At 32.8% G+C, this 20,286-nt stretch overlaps 1 long non-coding RNA gene across 1 annotated transcript; it reads right to left on the bottom strand.

The window, feature by feature from the left end:
- Positions 1-2,984: 2,984 nt before the first annotated feature.
- Positions 2,985-4,489, bottom strand: LOC126887992 (uncharacterized). The gene is made up of 2 exons (XR_007699326.1): positions 4,384-4,489; positions 2,985-3,268 (listed from the first exon to the last, which is right to left on the bottom strand). It is a non-coding gene; the product is annotated as an uncharacterized LOC126887992 (long non-coding RNA).
- Between the last annotated feature and the right edge of the window lie 15,797 nt (positions 4,490-20,286).

Below are 20,286 nucleotides of genomic sequence, written 5' to 3' on the forward strand. Positions count from 1 at the left end.
TCATTTAAAAAAATATTTGATTACGTCATCACGCCCAGATGGATGACGTCACTAGTATGTTGTATACAGTAGAACCCCGAAAATCCGAACTAATTGGGGGGACAGCCTGTTCGGATTCTGATCGGATTATTCGAAATTCAGCCTAACCAGTAATTCAAAGCTCTCCTGCAAAACTGGTAACCTGACTATGAGAAAACCGAAGTAAATTTATGTTTAACCTTTATAAGCACTACATATAAAGTACCTACGTATTTATTTTTAAGAAATTTTAAATGAAGTCCTACTAATCCAATATTGTTCAATTTTCTGGTTATACTCTGTATAGGGGAAGTATGCCCGAGACGGCATACTGGCTGAGATGGCAAATCACGCGTTTTTCGTAAACTATTCCAAATTTGGTGCCTAGTATGACAGTTTTCAGTTCCTCAAGTTAAAATTTGTCGACATTGTTGAACTTATGCATGTTAGTTTTATTTTGACAGCAGTAGCCTTTGGAATGTTAATTAAGTAGGACAAAATATTTATTGACTTTTTTGTATCACATTATAATTCGCGAGTCTTTACACCTGAGTTAAGTTTTTAAATTTTGTGATGTTCCTTTACCTTATGCATGCCTATCACGCCTGTATCGATTTATATCTTAAAAATGTGCTTAAGAAAAATTAGGTTAAAAAAACGGTATGATTGCAATGTTGCCTGAGATGGCATAGTAAGCAGGTGGATAAGATGGCATAGGTATTCCATCTCACCCTTATGCGTTTTTACACTGCATTAATTTTGTTATATGATTGAAGTTTGTCGTTACAGTTATGGATCGTTTTAAGAGGAATTCGAACCGACAAAATCGATTCCGTCGATATTGAGACAAGTGACGAGGAAGATGCTGCTTGCATTTTTTGTATTGGCCTCTTTTCATTATCTCGTTCTCGAAAAACCTGACTAAGATGTGCCAAATGACTAACCTTGCCAAATTTGTGGCAAGTGGTCATATTCCGAATGTGCCGGTGTACCCAAGACTACAAAAAAAATTATTTGTGACTTATGAGTCGAGATTAGTGCCTTTATTTCAAGGGTATGCCATCTTACCCACATGTATGTGGGTGAGATGGCACATGTAATACTTTACAATTTATTTTCTCAGAAAAAAACTATAATATGTACCTTGTTAAAAAATAATGTTATATTTATGTAAATGTTCCTAGCACTGACTTTGATTTTTATTACATGTCTAACTCTATCGATTACAAAATATTAAAAAAAAAGTATGCCGTCTCAGGCATATCTCCCCTAATAAACATGTATTTAAGTTTTTGTCTTGAATTTTTAAAAAAAATTTCACTTTCCGTTAGTTCGGATTTGCGGGGTTCTACTGTATGTCAAAAATATATATGGGGGGGGGGGTCAAAATATAAGTGAATAACCCTGTACATCAAGAAATTTACTACCAACGTCTCTGTTACTGAATATATCACTAAGTACAGGGCAATCTATTTAAAACTTAAAAAATCAGCTAAAAAATTATACTATCAAAATCATCTGAGAAGCTTTAAAAGTGTTGCAAAAGAAATTTGGTCCATAATAAACAATCTTCTTCGAAATCAAACTCACAAAGCTCAAACATTTTCCCTTCCAGACCATGAATACTTTATTAATGTGAGTAAAATTATAACATCAACTATTTTGTCACAAGAGATCAATTTTGTTAAGATCCGATTTCCTATCTCCCTAATTCAAGAAAGGTCTCAAATTCATTATTTATAAGACTAGTTGATTAATCTGAACTGATCCAAACAATCAATAGTATCAAAAGCAAATCTTCCTGTAGTACTGATGGACTATCCATAAAAATTGTCTCAAATCTCCCAGAAAATGTGTTGGGAGTCCTCATCCCACTAATGACTCTTTTAAGGGGCTATCCTAGTGTAAAAGAACGAAATTCACATACTTTTTTTGGGAATATCTAAAATAAAAAGTACTGTACCAATTGTTTTGAAAATTTGCATGACTATTTATTATAAAAAGAAGTACATACAAGTAAAACAATTTTCATAAAAAAAAATAATGAAAATTTAACGATTTATGCCCTATCTACTGGCACAGTGAAAATAAAAAACATGGCTCCACTGCTGCAGCGATTGGGACTAATAGAGATCCTGAATTATAAAATTGCAAATACATATTGATTATTGAAATATAAGTTATTTCCTATACCATCAATTAGGATTTTTGGAAAAATGACGAAGTGTTGAAATTTTTTTAAATTAGCTAGAACATTTTCAGTTTCAAAAACCTCCAAATTGACATTTTTTATCCGATTAAAAAAATCCCTATTTGATGGTATAGAAAATAACCTATATTTCAATAATAACTTTGGTATTTTATGTTTCAGGATCTCTTTTATTCCCAATCACTGCAGCAGTGGAGCTATGTTTTTATTTTCACGGTGCTAGTAGATGGCGAATAAATCGTTTAATTTTCAATATTTTTTTATGAAAATTGTTTCACATGTACTTTTTATAACAAATGTTCATGCAAATTTTCAAAATAATTGGTACAGTACTTTTTATTTTAGAAATTCCCAAAAAAGTATATGAATTTCATACTTTTACACTAGGATAGCCCCTTCAGAAAGGTAAATTTCTAGAGCTGCCTAAAGACAGCCATCATTATTCCTCTTCATAAGGGTGGTGAAAAATCTAATGCCTGCAATTATAGACCTATTGCATTACTACTGGTACTCTCAAATAGGACTCATATTACACAAGTATAAAAACTTGTTGCTGGTATGAGCACATTGTGTAAATGTTAGGATTTAAAGAGGATATAAAAACCTTCAATACGATTATGAGCGTTAGTCTCTTTATATCCTAACATTTTTTTTGTTATTGTTTTAGTTTATTATTGTTTTATTGTGTTTATTATTGTTTTTTATGACTCTGTAAGTTTTGTGTATAAATTGTACAATTTTCCATGACAATAAAGCATTGTTCTATTCTAAGTTGTCTATTTTGTTAAACCAAAGCATTGATTATTATTACAAAATATTAATATAATCAATTAAATAATAATATTAATCTCACAAACAATATAGGAAGTATAGTTAAAAAGAATAAACATAGTAATCCACAAGGAAATAAATCTGCACATAGCTATAGCCCAAAGTAACTTCTGTTGTTTATCCAAATCTTCAATAGTCAAAAACATTTGTGTAAAATTAGGTTCCAGCAGTTTCTCCTTTTCCTACATTTAAAATAGCTGGTGTTTATTCCTAAAAACAACAAATACATAAATAAAAACTCTAAATTGTATACCATAAAAATATCATACAAATATGACAAAATATCACAAGAGTATTTTAACATTATTTAAGGACAATTGCCATAATAAGCCACAACAAAAATGTATTAAGTGAAAAAGCTATAGAGCTGAAACAGGAAGTTGCTATGTTTGGTCTATATATTAATGAAAGTAAAAAAAAATACATAAATGGAGTGCACAAAGTCGAATCCACATGAGAATCTGAAGGTAGACAACCATACCTACGAATATGCCTCCACTTTTCCCTACCTAGACTCAATAATAAAAAATGACAACAACACCTGTCAAGAAATATAACAACGGATTCTTATCGGTAATAAGAAGTGTTTTTATGCATACAAAGACGTAATGAAAAGTAAGTTACTGTTACTGAATCGTGAGTATAAGCTTAGAATCTACAACAGTAATTACACCAGTGGTCACATATGGATGTGAAATGTGGACCATCTCAACCACTAATGAAAATCAACTGAGAATATTTGAGCGTAAAATACTAAGGAACATATTTGGACCAACACATTGTAGAGATGGTTCATGGAGAATTAAAATGAACCACAAGCTGAATGAACTAATGCAGAGCGCAGATATTGTTAGATTTGTAAAGTCTCAAAGACTAAACTTTCTTGGTCGCTTAGAAAAAATGTCAGATAATCGAGCTGTGATGTCAGAGATGGAAGCCCCAAGGAAATATAACAAGAGGAAGGCCCTGTAACAGATGGATAGACGATGTAGAGAAGGATCTTAAAACCATGAATATCAGGCAGTGGTGCAGGAAAGTAGCCGACAGGGCAGAATAGAAGAATGCTGTTAAGCAGGCAAAGATTTACAAATGGTTGTAGTGTCATTAGAAGAAGAAGATTTAAGGACAGTTTAGGCAGGCTATATGCATTAAGGCATTATTAAGCTTTGCATTTAACCATATTGTAATCTATATCTTACATGGTCAAGCATGATTTTCTTTACATAACCCTTGTTCTAAACTAGAACCGAATTGGTAAGTACATATATATTATTATTGTAGACATTTTAAGAACTTATTACTTAGTTGAATTACTTTAAACTTACCACTTATTAAATGTTTACTGCATACTGTCATATTTTAATTTGCGGTCTGTTCTCTTTATTGCTTTTATCCAATGTTCCTGCCTTTGTTTGGATAAAATTCATTTAAATGTATAGCCTTGGGAACAGTAAAAAGTGAGGATTTTATCCCTGTCTGTCCTATTCCCGCAATTTACAGGCTTCTCAAGAAAGCCCTTGCTACAAGTCGGTCAAACACAAGGAAAAGTGTTTTTCCTTTTTTACACACAAACAAATTGACACAATCTGATAATTACTATGGGATAATTCAGTTCTGTAGGCTATAAACAACTTTATATTTAATTTACTATCACAATTTCGCTGCACAATTAACAATAAAAAACAAAACCAAACAGAATATTCGTCTAAAAACATTTACAAATAAATGTCAATGTAAACAGTGACGTCAGTGACTAAATAAAAATAACAGGAAAGACATCAGCTAACTTCGTACTTCTCCTGACTTAAATGACGTTTATCATACTGTCGCAGCTTTACTATGTGTAAGAGTGAAGTAGCACTAATCCAAAGAAAAAAGATGGTGTCGTCACTTCGCTCCGAATGATACTCTCTCTATGTCAATATATACCTCTATGGTCAACTGTAGTGGATTTTACCTCAAAACAGTTTGTTCTGGCATTTTGACATATTCAGAGGTACCAAACCAATTAACGTTACAGTTGAGCATCATTTTAGTTAAGGAAATGATGAAAATACGGCAGCTGGCTTAAGCTTCTGCTTAACTTTTGACACAGGCTTAGCTAAGCAAAAGCTTAAATAGCTGTTGAAATACCGGCCCTAAATGTCCATTACATTAAAACTAAGCGAGATATGCTCCAAACAAAATTGATAACTAATGTATTTTAAGAAAAAATGAGAAGTAATTTTAACCCCAATCCACCAAAATGTAAATACATCGTGTTCCTTTTACAATACCTTTTATTATACAGTGCTAGTCAAAAGTCCGTTCCCCCCTCGTATCTTTTGAACTGTTATACCTAAAATAGTGAAATTTAGAGGGAGGAAATAAACGGACGCAACCTTTTTAACTAGTCATGACAGGTGACGTAATAATGACAGATGACTTTACAGCGCCACTGTGACAGATAATTTTAAATGGGACCTTATGAGAAGTGATACATCGTTTGAAAGGTATTGAAAATACCTATTCAGACATACTAATTTTGTTTGAGTTTAAGTTAATTTTATTGAATAGATGAAATAACATAAAATTGTAGTTTCGCATTTAATTAATAAAAATTCTAAATTCCGTCTATGATTACTTATCAAAAAGGTTGATGTTGTCGTAAAAACTACTAGAGAATTGAAAAACGTTAACTTTTTTGACAAAAAGCCGTAGGAGGACATTTGAATTTTTATTAATTAAATGCGAAACTACAATATTATATTTATTTAATGTATGCATCAAAATCAAAATCAACTTAAACCCGAAAAAATTAGCATGACTAAATAGGTATTTTAAATACCTTTCAAACGAGGTATCACTTGCCACAAGGTCCCATTTAAAAGTATCGGCCACAGTGGCTCTGTAACGTCATCTGTCACTATTACGTCACCTGTCATGACTAGTTAAGAAGCTTACGTCCGTTTATTTCCTCCCTCCAAATTTCACTATTATAGGTATAACCGTTCAAAGGATAAGAGGGTGGTACGGACTTTTGACTAGCACTGTAGTGTTATTTCTATGTTTAAAAGTTGGACGGGTTTAAAATGAATGGTTAAAAAAAAGATCCAATTATAGAGCGCATTTTTAAATTTTCTTAAAAATCTTTTTTTTTTTTCATGTAACTTGAAAATGGTAAGAGATACAGTAATGATTAATAATAAGGAATTTATCTGAAAAACCCTACATTTTTGTGTGCTATCTTTTTTTCGTATCTCTTATCATTTTCGAGTTACATGGAGAAAAAGGAAGATTTTTAAGAAAAGTTAAAAATGCGCTCTATAATTTGATCTTATTTTTTTCAAAAACCATTCATTTTAAACCTCCCCAACTTTTTGTACATAGGAATAACACTATAATAAAAAGTATTGTAGAAGGAAAACGATGTATTTAAATCCTGATGGATGAAGGGTTAATATATTTCTCATTTTTTCTTAAAATACATTAGTCATTAACTTTTTTGCAGAATATCTCGCTTAGTTTGAATGTAATAGAAATTTAGTACTGCTCATTTTAAAGGTCTTTTCAAGCATTAGAAACGTTATTAGTATTATTGTACACCTAAAATCGACCGTCTCTCTGTTATTTTAAGTTGAATACACCGATTTAAGCATGCAGCAAAAAAACGAACTCGTCTTACCTACCATATCCCTCTTTGTATTTTAACTAGAAGGTATATGAAGAACGAATCTCTTTGTTTTTTGAATACCTACAGAAATACTTTGTGTAGTTTTCTTGTTAGTTGCACAGTTTTTAAGGAATTCGCAAAAATCCGTCCGAAAAGGTGTCATTTTTCAATGAAAATGGCCAATTTTCAACCACGAATAACTCAAAAATATTGAGTTTTCAAAAAATAATAATATAATAATATTTTAATATTTATTTAGGAATAACAATAAAGATTTACAAAAAATAAAAAGCATAATGATTACTACCTAAATAAACATAAATAACTCACTGAAGTTGAGCTACCTTGTATATATATTATTATTATACATACAAAAGTAGCACCCCTTGTGCGTGAGACTTAAAAATATAATATATTAACTTACAATATAAACAAAAACAAAAAATATTTAACAATTGTATAAATGTATACAGTTATATGGGAATTTATAAAAATACTAAAAACTCTAATATTAAATAAGAAAAAAATAAAAATATAATAATTTTACTATATGTAATTTGTGATATAAATGTGTCCATCAATTCAAGGAATGTTGCAGTTGATAATAAAAATCTCTATAGATGTAAACTTTATTTTCGATATTTATTTCATACTTAAGTTTATTTATTAGAATTGTCCATTAATAAGTTCTTCGCAAAATTTTGTTGATTTGCTCCCAATCCATTGTTTAATTTCATATTTATACCTATGTTTTTTATAATTTTTAAATTGTTTTAAATTATCCGGTAGTAAATTGTACAATTTGGGCCCTATGTAACCAACATATCTTTGGAGGATGGATTTATTACATTTTGGTAGAATTGCATTATGTTTTATATATCTAGTTTGATGGGCATGACTGTTAAAATTTAATATTATCTTTTTTTCATGTATATGTATAAGGGCTTTATAGCAGAATAATTTACGTACAGTTAAAAATTTACTTTCGTTATATAACAGCTCACTAGAATATCTTAAATTTTTCCCGTATATAATTCTAATTATCCATTTCTGAATAATATTTATAGAATGTAAGTAATTATTGCGTATTCCACCCCATCCTAAAAGACCATATGTGAGTTGAGATTGTATAAGTGCATAATAAATAATTCGTAAATGAGTTATTCCTAAAAATTGTTTTAAAAATTTAAATGTTGATAAGAGTCCTCTTAATTTATTTACTATATTATTTGCTTGGGTGTTCCATCGTAAATGCTTATCAATTATTATACCTAGATATTTAATTTCGTATGTATGTGGAATTTCATTTTTTGCATCAATTTTTAACGGGCCAAGATTTGGAAGGTTATTAGCATATGATGTAAATGGCATATATTTTGTTTTTTCTACATTTAGGTAAGTTTATTAAACTGAAACCACTTTTGAATTGTAGCAAAATCTGTTTAAGCTTTTTGTTTTAAGTCATTCCATGTATTTGCATCATAGAAAATAGCTGTGTCATCTGCAAAACTTATTATCTTACCTGTGATATTCAGTCTAAATAGATCATTAATATAAATATTGAAGAGAATTGGCCCCAAGACTGTTCCCTGGGGTACTCCGTAAGATATAATTCTTCCTTTACCGATTTCTCCATCTATAGAAACATGTTGTTGTCTATTTAGCAGATAACTTTCTAGGATGTTATATGCAAGTCCTCTTATACCATATTTTTGAAGTTTATTCAGCAGTATTTTATGTGAAACCGTATCAAATGCCTTTGCTAAATCGACAAATATACAAAGAGATGGTTTTGCATTATCAAGAGCTTTGTAGATGTTAGCTGTTAGAGTACAGATTGCATCTTCCGTTGATTTTCCCTCTTGAAACCCATATTGACATTCAGATAGTATATTAAATTTTTTTAAAAAATTTGTAAGTCTTATTTTAATTATTTTTTCAAATATTTTGCCTATATTTGAGATGAGTGTTATAGGCCTATAATTTTGACAATATATTTCTTCGCCAGATTTGAATAGTGGTTTAATAGTTCCAATTTTTAATATTGTACAATAAATATATTATACACGGCTCACTAAAATAATTAGTTACGCCCCTGTACTACTGATTACTTAAAATTCAAGTAGTATTTATGTAACCTTTCTGGAGACTCCAGGTTATTGTTGAGACTCGCATTTGAACCCCTCGCCGGGGCAGATCGTCAAAAGCTTCCTAACGAGAATCATCTCTAATCTATCGACGCTCCCGCTATTCGTAAAAAGGCCGCATTTTACCGGCTTTTTTTGCTATCGTTTTATACCGCTCAGATAATTCAATCTGCTCAGTATTATCGACGATGATTTATTTAGCGTATTAGTGAGTGCCTTACAAATGAACCAAATGGATTATGGAATTCAATCAGAGCTCTGATGTGACACGTCATCAAGGAATAAAACTGTAAGTACTCTACATGTATGTGAACATAACTTATTAGTCGTGATACTGTATGCATTTTGAACCATATACCTCTCGTAGCAAATATTCTTTGTGCCATTTATGCAGATAATACTTTAAATTACATATGAAAAATCGTTATCTACTCTTAACCAGCTTACCTATGGGAATATACTCTATAACCGTACAATAAGTATAGGTTACTATTGTTAAGGATACTTTACGTATTGCCTAAACATTTCTGTTCCATCGAGCCGTATCATATTAATTATTTATTAATTAAATCCTCAAGGTCCTTCGTATTTGCATATTTTGATAATCTCTATTCTGAGAATAACGGTTTTTCATTTATAGTGTCTTTCTGTTGCATTTGGAAATTTCCAAGCCACGCCGCCCCGGCACAAAAATAAAATATTCCTCTCTTTCTGCACTCAAATTCTCAGTATTTAACCCAGCACGTCTCTACAATAGCTGGTAGGTTGTTAAGCCCGGTCTACACGTGCAATTTCAGAAACTACTTGCTTTGTTCAAATAAAGGAGTCGTTTTGTTTGTATGAAAAAATATTTGCATATATTACATTATTTTATTTTCGTAAATATATTTTTCTGTTTATAGTATACAAAAAGTGTACTCATTTCTTGGCTGATAGTACGGGTGTTATAATTTTAACATTGTTTGTTCAACCTTTTGATTTAAATTAAATTTATAATTTTGAATCCGATTAAGCCTGGTTCACAGGTTACAAAAATTATTAAAAATAATTTTGTTTTCTTGCATAAATTGTAAGTTTTTGCTACATTTAGCTTCGCTTAAGCTCATTTTACACTTCTAGAAAACTATAGAAAATAAATAATTGTTTTTTCCTTCAATTTAATTAATTTAAATACTTGTTAAGGGTGTCTCACACTTGCTGAAAAATACCCATTTTGGAAAATTGCATATATTTTGAAATTTTATAGTTTTGCATTTCATATACTAATCTGCGCTCATACAGGGTGATACTATTAAGCCAATCTCACACTATTAAACGTGTAATATATAATATATTGTACATATTCTCTCATTTTCGCATCGATTTATAGGTTTAGACATTTGCAAATAATCTATCTAATCTCACATTCTCGCAACATGGCTGACCGATCAAAATATAACCGACAGAGGCTCACCGCAAAACTTGATATAACCAAGTTGGCTGATTCGGTTCCCACAACTCTTAATTCTCTAAACAAATATAAAATTCGTGAAATAATTTCACAACTCAAACATTCTTACGGACTTTTCCGCGATGCTCAAAATGTGCTGGAGACGATCCCCGAGGAACCTACCCCCTCTACTGATTCCTCTGTGGTTTTTGATAAATATTTGGATACAATTTCTCTATTGGAAGAAAGGTTAGAGGTCATTGAAAGTTCTAATGTGACTGCTACCCCCTCCCTCCAATTTGACCCTAATTCTTCTCTAACCTCACAGTCTATGGCTAGGCAACGAACAGTAAACCTCCCTCGTATTCAGTTAAAACCATTTAGTGGCTTAGTTACTGAATACAATTCATTCATTGAGACCTTTGATACAATAATAGGATCTGATACTACATTAAGTGATCTGGAAAAACTCATTTACCTCAAAAGTTTTCTAACTTCCGAGCCTTTGACGCTTCTCGAGCATATCCCACTCACAGGTGACAATTACAAAATAGCCCGGGATAACCTGACACAAAGGTACGCCAACTCTAAATCGCTTATCAAAACTCTCATCTCTCAAATTCTTGATGCGCCTCCTATTTCTGGAAACGCAAATCACTCACAATTAAGAAATTTTCATACGGTCATGTCAAATAATTTCAAGGCCCTATTGAACTTGAATAGGCCCCCTTCAGATCTCTTGCATTTACTTCTCATACATATCGCTACTCAGAAACTCGACGCACCTACCATTAGGGCTCTTGAGTTCCAATCCGGTGGTAGCCAAGCTACCCCTGATTTTGTCCATTTTCTAGGGGAAATCGAGACACGCGTTGTTCATCTTGAGAATATTCAATCTCAATCAAAACCAAAATCGACTACTACTTCCAGACACTCTTTACACCTAGCCTCAGACACTTCTACCAGTAACCTTTCGCCTCGCTTAGGTCCTAAGAAATGTTCCTATTGCAACGACTCTCACTCGATCTACTCTTGTCCTCAGTTCAAGCAGTTGAATTCTAAAGAACGTTTTAGTTTTGTCAAACAAAATAAATTTTGTATTAATTGTCTTGGGTCTCACATGCTCGATCAGTGTAAATCCAAATTCTCTTGCATAGTTTGTAAATTTCGTCATCACACGTTGCTCCATTTCGACAAAACGGGTCATAGTAACCCTTCCGCGGCTGTTGGCCAACACAACTCAAATAATCATAATAAAACCGCTATCTCAAATAACTCCCATATACAGGGTAATTCACAACAGGGGCCCTCACATGTTAGAGCTCCTGAAACGGAAGTTAATCTTCAAAATTCGACTCCACATTCAATGGCTCTATCTGCAGCCTCGCTTGATAATCATTTGGTGTTACTAAGCACACTCCAGGTCTATCTTGTCGCTCCTAGCGGCAAGAGGGTCTTCGCAAAGGCACTTTTAGACTCGGCCTCACAGGTTTCATTTATTAGTGCTGACCTCGTAAAGGAACTGTCACTCACCACTAGAGATGGAAAATTACGGGTCAACGGAATTAACTCCACCTCATCCTCGTCTCAATCTATTGTAGATACAACAATTTTCGCTGTCGCTAACGACGTTCCTTTTGACATCTCGTGCTCTGTACTCCCAAAGATAACAAATCCGCTTCCTCAAATTTCTATTTTAGCGAGCAAACTAAACATACCCTCAGAGATACCATTAGGTGATCCGATGTTCCATGTAACATCCCCAATTGGTATCCTGCTCGGTGCAGACCTGTATAACGATATCATTCAACCTGAAATAATTCGTTTGGGAAAAGGTCTTCCCGTTCTTCAACGCACTCTACTCGGGTACACGATATCAGGGTCAGTTCCAGACTTTGCTCTTAAGTCGAAAAATACTAAAAAGGCTTTGGAATTTTATTCAAACTCTCTCGTTACTTGTTGTTCTCATAACACTCCTTCCGCCGTAAATGAGCCGGTAGTGTCCAACGAGGAACTATCCGATCATTTACAAAAATTCTGGGAGCTGGAAGAAGCCGCTCCTCAGAACACCGATCTCATTAATGATCACCCCGCTGAAATTAATTTTGTAAAACATGTTAATGTTCTCCCCAATGGACGATATGAGTCCACACTCAATCTCAAACTCCCTATCGAAGATATAGACATGGGAAATTCGTTTCTCTCGGCAAAAAGACGTTTTCTCAGTCTCGAGAAACGTTTTCAACTCAACCCTGATTTATTGGAAAAATATCAGGACATTATATCGGAATATCTCAATAACGGACAAATAATTCAAGTGCCGTTAAAAATGCTAAATGACTCAGGTAAACCTAATTACTTTCTCCCTCACTTTCCCGTTTTCAAATCCAACTCTACTACTTCCACTCGTATAGTTTTCGATCCAAACAATAAATCGTCTACGGGAATCTCCCTCAGTGACGTCATAGACAAAGGTTATGTCGTCCAACATGAACTTTTTGACATTCTCGCTAAGTTTCGTCAGTTTAAATTCGCACTAGTAGGCGACATCAAGGCTATGTTCCTACAAATCGCCATTTGTCCCACTGAAACATTTCTGTTAAATTTTCTCTTTAGGGACAATATTCAGCAGCCTTTACGGTGCTATCAATTTCAAAGATTACCCTTCGGGCTCCCAAGTAGCCCATTTATCGCTCAAAGAGTTATCAAGCACATCGCTGACAACAACAAACATACCCACGAACTTGCTACTAGTGTTCTGCAAGAATCTATCTATATGGATGACCTGATCAGCGGTGCTGACAGTCTTCATGAATTAAGTTGTCTTTTCGAACAATTAACTTCTTTGCTAGAAACCCATGGTTTCCTCCTCCACAAGTGGAACTGCAGTTCTTCAGAATTTCTGTCTCAACACAATTTAAATCCCGTCTCTGAAGTCAGTCTTAACTTCACGGGATCTGATAAAGTCTTAGGCATATTCTGGGATTCAGAACGCGACCACTTTTCGTTTAAAACTCCTATCTTCAAATTGGCTAATGTTGTTACTAAACGTACTATTCTCTCCTACATTGCTACTTTGTATGACCCGCTAGGATGGTTATCCCCTGTCCTTGTGAACGCTAAGCTCTTGATACAGGAAATATGGTCCCAGAAATTGGACTGGGATCAACCCATTGACTCACCCATCATTATGAAAAATTGGCAAAACCTCTTATCGACATTCAAAACTATAGAAGAGGTCAAGGTACCTCGATGCTTACTTTTACAAAAGAAAGTTGTTGATGTTCAATTAATTATTTTCACCGACGCATCGGAAAAAATATACAGCACTTGTGTGTATCTCAAAGCGACATACTCAGACTTTTCTGTATCGTCGCGGCTTATCGCTTCTAAAAACAAAATTTCTCCGCTAAAAAATAAACTCACCATCCCCAAATTGGAACTTTGTGGAATAGTGTTGGGAGTCACTCTGGCTCATAGACTTTTTCACATCTTCAAGAAAAATTTGAGTATATCTTCATCTCATCTCTTTGCTGACTCTACAATTGCCTTGTCTTGGATACTTTCTAAAAAACACATTTGGAACATTTTTGTACAAAACAGAATTCAAAAGGTCAATTCCTTGTTGGAAACTTTTCCTTGTGATTTCCATTTCGTCAGAAGTCACGAAAACATCGCTGACCCCGCTTCCAGAGGGATAAATGTCTTTGATAATCCCCAGACCACCGAAGACTGGTTATGCGGACCTAGCTTTATTAGAGACAATCCCATCGATTTTTCTCTTCATCAAATTCCTCATTTTCAGGATGATCTTCCTGAATTAAGGAAGTTAGTTGTCTCAAACATAGCAACAAATCACGAACTCAACGACACCTTTGAAAATCTATTCGCTAAATCTTCTTCTTTTCGTAAAATTCAAAGAATTGTCGCTTATCTTTTTAGATTCATCAGTAATATTAAAAAGAAAATAAATAACTCTCCACGAGATACGGATATATTGACGCCACCCGAAATGGAGATCGCTGATCACGCGATCATCAGGTATATCCAAAGTATCTACTTTAAAAAAGAGATTCTTGAATTGAAAAATGCTAAACTCGTGACCAATAAAGCCATTCGTAAACTCAACCCCTTCCTACAACATAATGATGGGCTGATTCGTGTGGGAGGACGTCTCCGACACGCCCCCATATCGTATAATCAAAAACACCCCATTCTACTTCCTTCTAAATGTCGAGTTGTAGAACTAATCTTGACTCAAGCTCATCATAAGTTATTACATTCAGGCGCGCAAACAGTACTTTCGTATGTCAAAATGAAGTACTGGCCAATTGACGGATTAAGACAGATTAAACGCTTAATTCGTAAGTGTGTAAACTGTTTCCGATTCATGACACCCAATTCTGTTCAACAGATGGCAGATATGCATCCCGATCGTGTACTCCCCACTAGACCCTTCCAAGTCGTCTCAGTGGACTATGGGGGGTTCTTCTTAATTAAGTCCTCACATTTGAGGAAGGCACCGCTTTACAAAGCATACGTAGCCTATTTCATTTGCATGAGCACTAAATGTGTTCATATCGAACTCGTCACAGGATTAAGCGCAGAAGCCTATATTCTTACTCTGAAAAGGTTTATTGCCAGAAGATCCACGCCCAGTATTATTTGGAGCGACAATGCCACAAATTTCCATGGGGCAAAAAATGAAATGCGCGAATTCTATGATTTTTTCTTAAATCAAAATAATTCGGAACAGATTAAGGAATTCTGTACTCAAAACTCCATAACTTTCAAGATGGGTGTTCCCCGCAACCCCCATCAATTCGGCCTCCATGAGGTAGGAATAAAGAGTGTGAAGTATCACCTCTATCGAATTATAGGAAATTCCCACTTCACCTTTGAAGTGTTTAACACAGTATTATGCCAAATCGAGGCTATTCTAAATTCGAGACCCATCACTAGGATGTCGTCTGACGCTAATGACTTCGCTTTCCTATCTCCAGCTCACTTCTTAGTTCAAAGAAGTTTAACCGCGCCCCCTGAACCAAGTGTTTCAGAGATACCTGAAAATAGGTTGAATCTTTTTCAGCGTATTAGTAAAATTCAACAGCAATTTTGGAAATTGTGGAAAAAAGACTATCTTTGCCTCCTGCAGCAAAGAAATAAATGGACCGACCCTACTGACCCTGTCAAGATCGGGGATTTGGTTCTGTTGAAGGAGGATGGTACTCCTCCACTCTTATGGCCAACTGCCAGGGTAATAGATGTATTGCCTGGTAAGGATGGTCTAGTTCGTACTGTCAAGATTCACACTACTCACGGTGATTTTCTTCGTGGTATTACGAAAATCGCTGTGATTCCCCTGGAAGATTAAAATCTATCCCTAGGGGGAAAACTTATCGTTTTCCTCCATTTTATCGTTGTTACCCCTTGTGTATATAAACTCTAATTTCTTCAAACATTTCTTATCGTTGTGCACATCTTTGCCAATCCCCTCTCTTCGAGGTGATATAGGCCATCTCTCTCGCCTGTCGCCCCCGGCAATATGTACAATAAATATATTATACACGGCTCACTAAAATAATTAGTTACGCCCCTGTACTACTGATTACTTAAAATTCAAGTAGTATTTATGTAACCTTTCTGGAGACTCCAGGTTATTGTTGAGACTCGCATTTGAACCCCTCGCCGGGGCAGATCGTCAAAAGCTTCCTAACGAGAATCATCTCTAATCTATCGACGCTCCCGCTATTCGTAAAAAGGCCGCATTTTACCGGCTTTTTTTGCTATCGTTTTATACCGCTCAGATAATTCAATCTGCTCAGTATTATCGACGATGATTTATTTAGCGTATTAGTGAGTGCCTTACAAATGAACCAAATGGATTATGGAATTCAATCAGAGCTCTGATGTGACACGTCATCAAGGAATAAAACTGTAAGTACTCTACATGTATGTGAACATAACTTATTAGTCGTGATACTGTATGCATTTTGAACCATATACCTCTCGTAGCAAATATTCTTTGTGCCATTTATGCAGATAATACTTTAAATTACATATGAAAAATCGTTATCTACTCTTAACCAGCTTACCTATGGGAATATACTCTATAACCGTACAATAAGTATAGGTTACTATTGTTAAGGATACTTTACGTATTGCCTAAACAAATATATCTGGAAAAATTCCTAAATTAAGACATGAATTTATTATGTATGTTAAGGGATTTGAAATCTGTTTTGTTATTTCTTTTAAAGTTTCAGATCTAATATTGTCGTGCCCTGGTGACTTTTTATTTTTTAAAGATTTTATAATTTCTTCAATTTCATTTTCAGTTGTTTGAGACAGGTACATACTATTTTTTATTTCCAGTATGATTTCTCGAAATTCAGTTGGTTCAGGGATCATTTCTGCATATCGTTTTCCTAAATCGGTATAGTAGTCAACAAATTCATTTGATATGTCTGTTTTGTTAGTTAGTATTTCATTATTTTGTGTTTTTATCAGTTTTATGTTTGTTTTTGAAACTGTTTTTCCACATAGTTTATTTATGCATCTCCATAAATTTTTAGACATATTTTTGTTAGTATTTATTAACCCTTCTGCATAAGTTTTTTTTGCTTGTTGAATACGTTTTGATAAATTATTTTTACTTACTTTGTAACTGTTCTGTAAATTTTTATCATCGGGATGAGTTTTTAATGATTTGTATAAATTATTTTTTTCATTTATTAATCTAAGTAACGATGGTGTTATCCATGGTTTTTTGTATCTTTCTTTGTGTTTAATTTTTATTTTCTTAGTATTAATGTTTATATAATTTTGTAGTTTTTTAATAAAACATTCCATGCACTTATTAACATCTGTTTCAGAGTAAACTAAAAACCAATTTTCTTTTTCTAAATCTAATTTTAGTTTTTCGTAATTGATAAAATATTTAAACATTTTTGATTGCATGCCATTTATATTTGTGTTGTTAAAATTATTAATACTGAGTGCTATAGGTGAATGATCAGTTATATCATGGTATCTAAAAATATAAGATGTAATATTATTCTCAAAATTTAAAGAACATTTGACAAATAAATGATCCAGACAAGTTTTACTTGCGGGACGTGTATATTCGTTTATATATGATATAAATCCATACTCACTCATGATACTTTTATACTCTTCCACGAATTCTTCATTACAGTCTAAAAGATTAATGTTTATATCACCTGCAAAAATATGAATATCGGATTTATTGATATTATTTAAGTAATTCATTAAATTATTATTAAATGTTGTTGGACAAGTACTTGGTGACCTGTACAGAGCTGTTAAAATTATCTTCTTGTTGTTAATTAAAATTTCTAACTCAACTAGTTTTGTTACTGTTATATCTACTATTTTGTATTTATGGTTAATATACTTTTTTATATAAATCATTACTCCATCGTTTTTATTAAATGTACCTGAATTGTATATTAATGTATAACCTTCAATTTGAAATAAGTCCAAATCATTTTGTTTAAAAGTTTCCGTTAAAATTATAAGATCAAAATTTGTTTTACATTCAGATAGAAAAATTACAAAAGCATCAAAATTTTTTTTACAACTTCTTATATTCATATGCATAATATTAAGAGGTTGTAATAAATTATTAATTAAAGTATTAAAGTTTGTCATTGATTCTAGTATGCATGATTTTTTATCAACTACTTCATATCCTTGAATAAATGCATCCATATATTTTTTAGTAAATTGAATTTGATTTCAATAGTTAAATAAAAAATAAAAAATTTAAAAGCTATTTAAATGTTAAAAAAATGTTGGTATAAAGAACATAAATATTTGATAAATAAATGTTAACAGATTTTGTGAAAACAAAAACAAGATAAATGATTTTCACCTTTAAATATTTTATAGTATTTATTTATTTATTTTGTATTTATTTTTTATTTTGTAATCTTGTTCTTTGTTTAAACTTGTTAACATAATAATTATAGAACAGTTTTGGCTTACAATTGGATTCTCTAGCCTGTTTCGTGGCTATTTTAACCAAAACATTTTTCACCCCCGAGAAGGGGTGGGAAAGATTTCACCGCCAAGATAAAAGATCACATCGGCATAGGGTAGACTTTGTTTCTTGAGCTATTCCCTACTTAGTGTGAAAATATCAAGTAAATCGATGCAGCCAAATACCCTCATTGACTGCCCTATAATATGCGGTACTTACAATCAAACAAATTAATTATTCCAGAACAATGTGGTTTCCGAAAACATCGCTCAACTTTAGACAACCATGTTGATTTAGAATCGGAAATTCACGAAGCATCCCCAATAAAACAGTACTGTGTTGGAATATTTTTTGATATAAGCAAAGCATACGACACAGTTTGGAAATATTCAATCAAAAAAGTTCCCAGCAACTGGTCAATAAGAGTTACATTTTAAAATACATTTCAAACTTTCTTCAAAACAGATAATTTCAAGTTCGAGTTGACGGAATATATCCCCAAAGAAAAATTCAACAAAATGGTATTCCACAAGGATCAAACTTAAGCAGAACTTTATTCTTAGTAGCAATAAATTCGATCTTAACACAAAGTCAAAAGCCAGCTAAAGCTATGTAGATTATACGCTGATAGTCCAAGCTGTGGGTTAAAAATAGGTCGATTTCAGGATACAATTCAGGAATTTTTGAAACCTATCAGGTGTTGTAAAGGACGATGCCAGGAATAACTTATACTAAAATGTAACCAAAAATTTTGTGCGGTTTTTTATTTATGACGGTTTTCATTTGTTAAATTTGCAATTTTTAAGGAATTTTTAATTTTGCAGCTTAGGATATTCATTTGAGAGAAAAACGTTTAAATAAAAAATTGTAGTAAATTAAAAAACCTACAATTTTAGCTACGGCAAGTTTAATTTCGTTAACAAGTTATTGCAAAACAGCCTGCGAAATGTCCAAAATGGCCGTTATTTGCAATTGCCTTATTTATTGTAAAAATAACCTTTATGTATTTTTTAAGCCTTTAAAATGAAGATCTTTCAATACTAAACTTTGTAGTAAAAAATTTGTAGTGCCCGATTGGTGGACTTGTTGCTTAGATATTATAACTTGTTTATCCCAAGAGGTCAAATATACAAGGCTATAGCTGTTTGAAAAAAAAATCGTACAGAGTTAATTCAAGATGCACTCTCTGTCTTAAGACTTATATTTTCATATTCGGATGTGAATATATGCGTATAACATTTTTCAACCTCTTATTTCGGGTTTGAAAATAAGGGGGCAAATTTCGTTATAAACATTTAGAACTGAAGCCGCCCCTGTACATCCTATGAGTTTCTAACTTACAGGTTATTATTGCTGAAGACAAAATAAAGATTCGAAACCAAATAAAAAATTTCTACGACCAACCTAAGCCGAGATAATTGTTTTTGTTTTCTTAAATCGTAGTGACTTTATTTATAAAAATTAAGACATTATTTCACAGTCATTGACTAAATAAATACTTATATTATCTTAAAATAAAAATTATTCTAACCGAAAATTACATTTAATTATTAAAAATAATTTTTAAAGTGTAGTGGAGATTTATTTTTGTTACCACTGTGCTTTATTGTGTCGGTTGCTCTTAGCAACGGCTAGCAACTTATAATACATACGGTGTTTGCTTTAAATTTTAAAGCACCGCTTGGAGTGATATGAAATTTGGCAAACACATAGATAACATGTTAAAGAATAAAAATGATATTGGGCCTCTGTCTGCTTTTGTCCTGGGGGTGAGTTTCGCGCCTTATAAGGGGTGAAAAAATATATGTTCATAATAAGTTCGGAAATGGCTAAAACGTCTAATTCTAAGCACCTTTTGTTCTATAGAATTTTATCACCAAGTTAATACCTTTATTTTATACCCAAGCTATTTTTGAGTAAATACCTTCATTTTCTAACAAAAAAACACGTTTTTAGGCGGTTTTTAACAAATACCTCAAAAAGTGAGCATTTTAT

Source organism: Diabrotica virgifera, chromosome 7 (assembly GCF_917563875.1).
Source record: "Diabrotica virgifera virgifera chromosome 7, PGI_DIABVI_V3a".
Lineage (NCBI taxonomy): Eukaryota > Metazoa > Arthropoda > Insecta > Coleoptera > Chrysomelidae > Diabrotica > Diabrotica virgifera.